Source organism: Scylla paramamosain, unplaced genomic scaffold, assembly GCF_035594125.1.
Source record: "Scylla paramamosain isolate STU-SP2022 unplaced genomic scaffold, ASM3559412v1 Contig5, whole genome shotgun sequence".
NCBI classification, from domain to species: domain Eukaryota; kingdom Metazoa; phylum Arthropoda; class Malacostraca; order Decapoda; family Portunidae; genus Scylla; species Scylla paramamosain.
Window position 1 is genome coordinate 137,501 of NW_026973670.1, and position 7,500 is coordinate 145,000.

Consider the following 7,500-nt stretch of genomic DNA (forward strand, 5'->3'; position numbering starts at 1 on the left):
CTTATCCGTCCATGTGTGGAGTATGCTTCACATGTCTGGGGGGGTTCCACTCATACTGTTACTCATATTAAGCTGTTAGTAATAATAATATAATAACAATAAATGTACCAGTAGTAGTAGTAGTAGTAGTAGTAGTAGTAGTAGTAGTAGTAGTAGTAGTAGTAGAGAAAGAAAGAGAGAGACATTTACATATTGGTTACTGTCCTCATGAAAACACATTAAATTATCTCTCTCTCTCTCTCTCTCTCTCTCTCTCTCTCTTAGACAACAATGTTTATTTGTAAATCTTTGGTCCATCTTATCTGGCAAAATCTCATTAATCTGTCACTATATGTAGCCAAACACGGTTCTAACCTAACGTTCGTAAGCTCCGTGACGATATATGGACGTATCCAAGCCACACAGTAAATGATATAACGAAATATTGATGAAAAATAAAAAAAATCCTATTATTTCATATAACTCAATATTTCACGGTCTTAATTAAACCAAACCTCCCTGAGTATAGTGCACACACACTCCTGGATAACATTTATATACGCTTAAACCTCCACAGGGGATTTTAAAGGCAGAATTTTTAGTTAACATATCGTAATGTACCTCAGGGTCACCTCACCAGGCAGGGTTTTCATGGCACCAGCTGTTACACTATATCTCAATATTTCACGGCTCTAACTCGTCCTTACCTGGTCAAATATAACATTTATAGCACCAAGGACAAAATATCAGTGAAGTAACACCGCAAGTGACCTACAAACATGACAAATTAAGTGTTAATAAGAGCACCACGGACAAACAGCGGACATGAACCAGCTGACAGAACCCTTCCTCTGAACATCGATCATATTTCCAGTCTCCGCTTATTTATATGACACCCACTTCGTTACATGGCGCTAAAGGTCTTGGCAAGGTTACCTGTTGATCATATATCTTATAAATTACCTGGTTATGGTCGTGAAGGCTGAAGTAATGTGAACACTTCTGCGACTCTCCACCGTCTGTCCACAAAATGGCCGACATAGGGGGAGGAGCTTTATGAGCATTCGTTGTATTGAGAAAATTCTAATATTTCTTTTGTTTCCGAGTCTAAGTTAGATTTTATGATTTCTAAAAATGTTGAATTGTTTTTTAAAGAGGTTTTTTTGAGAGAGCCTTACAATACCATATATTTGTTTTTTTTTCTAATTTATATAAGGTCAAGTCATGTATAAATAACAAGTGAAAATTATCGATTGCCTCCATTTCCATATATTGTTAAAATACTTTAATTAACATAATAATACAAAAAACTTGTAATAACCCATACTAAAAAGTCAATTCTGATTTAGAGCCGAAAAGTAAACAAATTCAAAAATGCCAACTGAGAAATTTGACACTATATATTTCTAAAAGCTTAAAAAAAGAATAATCTAATACAAAAAAAAAACGATAAAATATTAAATATATCTAAAAAAAAAAAAGAAAACATATATTGCAAGTTTAGCCGAAGACGAAATTGAGGCAACGAATGTAATTTTGTAAACAAACTGACTTTATAAGCTCAAATACGTCAAAATGATTATTTATGCCCTATGCTGGTAGATCCTGCGTCTTACTGAGCTATTAAACCCACATGTACCCTGAAATACTGCAAAGTAGGCCTGAAACAAGAGGCTACATTCTGATTATATTTGGGTAGGCTTACTGTAGAGAAAGCCTGTTATCAAGCTTTTCGTCTCATCAGTTCCTCTCCTCTAACTGAGTGTCTTCAGCCTCTCCCTCACCACCGCAGTGTTGCATATCTATCTGTCTTCTACCGCTATTTTCATTCTAACTGTTCTGATCTTGCTAACTGCATGCCTCCCCTCCTTCTATGATCTCCCTGCACAACTTTCTTTCACCACTATTCTGTCCACCTCTCTAATGCAAAATTTAACCAGTCTTCTCATTCTCTCACTCCTATTGTCTACCTCTCTAATGCAAGAGTTAACCAGTATTCTCATTCTCTCACTCCTATTCTGTCTACCTCTCTAATGCAAAAGTTAACCAGTATTCTCATTCTCTCACTCCTATTCTGTCTACCTCTCTAATGCAAAAGTTAACCAGTCTTCTCATTCTCTCACTCCTATTCTGTCTACCTCTCTAATGCAAGAGTTAACCAGTATTCTCAGTCTCTCACTCCTATTCTGTCTACCTCTCTAATGCAAGAGTTAACCAGTATTCTCAGTCTTTCACCACTATTCTGTCTACCTCTAATGCAAGAGTTAACCAGTCTTCTCATTCTCTCACTCCTATTCTGTCTACCTCTCTAATGCAAAAGTTAACCAGTCTTCTCATTCTCTCACTCCTATTCTGTCTACCTCTCTAACGCAAGAGTTAACCAGTATTCTCAGTCTTTCACCACTATTCTGTCTACCTCTAATGCAAGAGTTAACCAGTATTCTCAGTCTCTCACTCCTATTCTGTCTACCTCTCTAATGCAAGAGTTAACCAGTATTCTCAAGCATTCATCCCTTTCTCTGGTAAACTCTGGAACTCCCTGCCTGCTTCTGTATTTCCACCTTCCTATGACTTCAATTCCTTCAAGAGGGAGGTTTCAACACACTTATTCATCAATTTTTGACCACTGCTTTGACCCTTTTATGGGACTGACATTTCAGTGGGCTTTTTTTTTCATTAGATTTTTGTTGCCCTTGGCCAGTGTCACTCCTACATAAAAAAAAATAAATATATATACAGCAATATCTGTTTACTCCTTCCTGTGACACTCTCTCACTGTAGGAGGTTTCAAAAGAGTATAATGTTAATAACTATAGATTTATTCACCAAAAACTGGTATACAAAAGTCTTGGTTAACAATAAATAAACAGAAATATTAATAAAATTGTGCTTTTTTTGTTAATACATGGGAAATATTAAGCAAACATTATAATTCACAGTATACTAACAAACAAACAAACACACACACACACACTTTAACAATTACAATAAATTCGAAGCCTATCACATGTACAGGGTCACAGCTGGCCAGACGACCTCACGTCACCTCATATCACTTACATAATGAAATAGAGAGCCACTCCCCCTCTGTCTCACCAGCCAGGCTTATCTGTCTGGGAGAAAAGTGTCAGTATGTATGTCGATATAACAAATGTTGAAATATTACACAAATTATTATATATTACCCACCCTGACCCCCCCTAGTCTACTCCTCATTCATACAGCTTCCTCACCCACCCCCCTCTCTCTAGTATGCTATAGGTACCCCCCTTCTGCTACCGGCACCTGATATATATTCCTATTTTTATTTATTTATTTATTTACCCTCAAATTTTTTTATTATTTATTTTTTTATTATTACAGCTTCCTCACCCCCCCCCTCTCTCTAGTATGCTATAGGTACCCCCCTTCTGCCATCAACTCCCCCCTTAAGGTACCCCCCCTGATAAATATTCCTATTTTTATTTATTTATTTATTTATTTACCCTCTTTTTTATTACTACTAATATCAAATTTTCTTATTATTACTAATATCAAATTTTCTTATTATTACTAATATCTATGCTCTTATTTATTTATTTAACTAATTAACCTAACCTAAAAAAAAAACTGCACACACGCACACACACGCACACACACACACACACACACACACACACACACACTCACTCACTAGCCAGTATCTTACCAAAATACTGGCTAGACATACATACATACATACATACATACATAATCCCCAGATCTCTTACCAAAGATCTGGGGATAAAAAAAAAAAATATCTATATAACACTATATATATATACCCCCCTTGCCCCCCCCACCAAAAAAAAAAAAAAAAATATCATTCATACATCCCACCACCACTACCACCACTACCACCACTACAAAAATAACATACTAATATTCAACATGCCATACAAACCCAGATTATAAAGAAATAAACATTCAATATAATCTGAGTTAAACATTCATACACCCCGTCAACCTAACCCTATTAATAACCCTTTCTATGCCTCACTTAACCCTTTCATATATACTCCTGTCATCCTATAAATAACCCTTTCTCTCTCTCTATGCCTCACTTAACCCTTTCATATATACTCCTGTCATCCTATTAATAACCCTATCTCTCTCTCTCTGCCTCACTTAACCCTTTCATATATACTCCTGTCATCCTATTAATAACCCTTTCTCTCTCTCTCTATGCCTCACTTAACCCTTTCATATATACTCCTGTCATCCTATTAATAACCCTTTCTCTCTCTCTCTATGCCTAACTTAACCCTTTGATATATACTAACTTAAAACTATCTTCTATATTAATCTGTGTTAAATATTATATCATTCTGACCTGCCACCTAGATACTTACTTAAAACCCTAAAAAAATATAAACTAATCCTATTAATATCTGTCTTCCTCTCTCTCTCTCTCTCTCTATGCCTCACTTAACCCTTAACTAACCTAAACCATCTTCTATATTAATCTGTGTCAAATATCCTAACATTATAGCCTACCACCTATATATTTATACCAAAAAAAATATTCACACACACACAACCAAAAAAAAGACATACACACAGATGCACGCACACAGACGCACGTGCACAGACGCACACACAGACGCACGCACAGACGCACACCGCAGATAGCTATCCCCAGACCCCCTCCCCCCCACAAAAATATATATATATATACAAAAGAACACAAAAAAACAATACTCCCCTTGTTTTGGTGAAGATCTGCAACACTGCAACACTGCAACACTGTGATGGAAAAACTTGTAATTACTAAGTTAGCTTCTGAGAGGGAAAAAAAGGTTATTTTAAGTGGATTAAGAGATGGACACATTCATAGGAAAAGTGGAACATCTGTGGTTGGAAATGAGGTATAATTAGTGGAGGAAAGTCTCATAGGAAAAGGTGGAGGACTTGTGGATGTAGGTATAATTTGTGGAGAGGAGTTGGAAATGAGGTATAATTAGTGGAGGAAAGTCTCATAGGAAAAGGTGGAGGACTTGTGGATGTAGGTATAATTGGTGGAGAGGAGACATGGAGGAGAGGAGGGATACCATTAAATTAAGATGGAAATTTGTGTCATCTGAAAGTGTTGTCATTGTACAAGTAATGACTAATATATATATAACAAATATATCCACCAGTTTATAGGAACAGAACACAAGACTTACCGTGAGCCCCGCCGGACTTCAAGGTGAGCTAGCTGTTAGGGAGACAGGGAGAGAGGGAGAGAGGGAGAAACATTAGTTCACAAACCTCCCTCCTTCATTTGGGTATTAAATTACATTAGGAATAAATTATTTCACTCACTCCTACAAACTCAAGGAATGAATGAATGATTTTTTACAAGAGTACTCTCCCTTAACACACAAATTAATGAATCAATGAATGGCCAAAAAAATAATAAATTTAATACACTTTTTCAAATTAACTTCTCACCTAAATTATTACTTAACTGAATCTTGGAGTGAGTGAATTTTCTCTCTGATCAGAATGTTGACTTGACCAAACATTTCAATACTCAAACACACACACACACACACACACACACACACACACAAAAAAAATTAAGAGGCTGGGATGCACTGGGAGAGTCTGGGATGCACAGAGAGGCTGGGATGGACACACACACACACAAAAAAAAAAAATTAAGAGCTGGGATGGACTGGGAGAGGCTGGGATGGACAGACACACACACACACACACACAATTAAAAAATAAAATAAATTCTGAAAAAACAAATTAACGTAACAGGTCAGAAAGACACTTACCACACCCGCAGTTGTGACTCAACCCACGCTTGAGAGTCCTGGGGCTTCTCCCACCAACAGCTTGACGAGAAGGAAGGAATGGGTTAGGTTAGGTTAGGTTAGTAAGGAAGACAGGCCCCCAATATAAGTAACCTAACTGAATCTAACCTAATATATCAGAATAAGGTAGGATATAAGGGGTTGGTTGGGCTGACTCGCAGATGTACGCACCTCTGAAAAAGACGAGAGAGAGTCCTCATTAGTTCGGCTCAAAATTTGTACTTTATTCGTGTATTTTTGCTTATTTTCATTTTATCAAGCAGTATATGTCAAGGTTCTGGCTGTCACAGTACATCACGTCTGGCCAGCCCATACATGTGGAATACAACCAATAATATACACAAGATTGCTTTATAACACACAAACACACACAAACAGTAACTATATTTATAATTAATTTGCAAGAAGGCAGGCAGATACTTCACAATAAACATTAATTCATATATACACACACACACACACACACACACACACACACACACAGTATTCACAAGTATAACTGACTACATAAATCATTTTAACTGGTAGGCAGACAGACAGACAGACAGACAGACAGACAGACAGACAGGAGGAGTACAAAGGCTGATAATTATTCCTGATTACACAAGGATGACATAGGAAGGATGACTAGACACTATTGTACCTCAGAAGGGTGACTAAGAGGGGGTCAGGTGGAGGTCTTCAAGTGGTACAGGGGACACAACAAGGGTGACTAAGAGGGGGTCTGGTGGAGGTCTTCAAGTGGCACAGGGGACACAACAAGGGTGACTAAGAGGGGGTCTGGTGGAGGTCTTCAAGTGGTACAGGGGACACAACAAGGGTGACTAAGAGGGGGTCTGGTGGAGGTCTTCAAGTGGTACAGGGGACACAACAAGGGTGACTAAGAGGGGGTCTGGTGGAGGTCTTCAAGTGGTACAGGGGACATGACGAGTAACAAAATCTCTCTCTCTCTCTCTCTCTCTCTCTCTCTCTCTCTCTCTCTCTCTCTCTCTCTCTCTCTCTCTCTCTCTCTCACACACACACACACACACACACACACTAAGGCAATATTAGACACAAGGTTCGGATAACAAGCACAGAGAGGCACAGCTTGCGGCAAATTCTTCCATGACATTGTTGCCGCTGAACTGACAGGCCGAGTGGGGTTAGGTGGGTGACCTGTCTGGTGACCCATACGACTCAACACGTGACTCTTGACCTCTTGACCTTCAGTATGCCAGCACTCATCCCACACCTGTCTGTCTGTCTGTCTGTCTGTGTGTCGCATCATCGCACTTCTTAAATCTGAAAGAAATATTTACTGTTAGTCATCTGCAATGTATTTTTTTTACAGTTTTTTTCAGAATATTAAGTTTCTGAGTGTGTGTGTGTGTGTGTGTGTGTGTGTGTGTGTGTGTGTGTGTGTGTGTGTGTGTGTGTGTTTTGAGGCATTTTCTTGGTGTTTTAATTGTCTTAGATAAATATAACCAGTTTTTTTTTTTATCAATTATCTTTTCCAATTGTTACTCATCAATCTCTCTCTCCCCCTCTCTCTCTCTCTCTCTCTCTCTCTCTCTCTCTCTCTCTCTCTCTCTCTCTCTCTCTCTCTCTCTCTCTCTCTCTCCCTCTCTCTCTCTCTCCCTCTGTCTCTCTCTCCCTCTGTCTCTCTCTCCCTCTGTCTCTCTCTCCCTCTGTCTCTCTCTCCCTCTGTCTCTCT

The 7,500-nt window shown here is 38.4% G+C and overlaps 1 protein-coding gene and 1 long non-coding RNA gene across 3 annotated transcripts in view; both read right to left on the reverse strand.

Moving 5' to 3' along the window:
• LOC135096647 (cadherin EGF LAG seven-pass G-type receptor 2-like) overlaps nt 1-1,014 on the reverse strand; it is a 72,020-nt gene extending 71,006 nt beyond the window's left edge. Inside the window, exon 1 of the mRNA XM_063998337.1 lies at nt 943-1,014. The gene's annotated coding sequence lies outside the window, so the exon portion shown is untranslated. The remainder of the gene's footprint in view (nt 1-942) is intronic.
• A 2,851-nt stretch (nt 1,015-3,865) lies between these two features.
• Nucleotides 3,866-7,500, reverse strand: part of LOC135096622 (uncharacterized) — a 5,971-nt gene continuing 2,336 nt past the window's right edge. For both annotated transcript variants that reach the window (XR_010264853.1, XR_010264854.1), the window contains exons 4-6: nt 5,766-7,088; nt 5,166-5,197; nt 3,866-4,743 (exon numbers count right to left, since the gene is read on the reverse strand). This is a non-coding gene — a long non-coding RNA (uncharacterized LOC135096622). The remainder of the gene's footprint in view (nt 4,744-5,165; nt 5,198-5,765; nt 7,089-7,500) is intronic.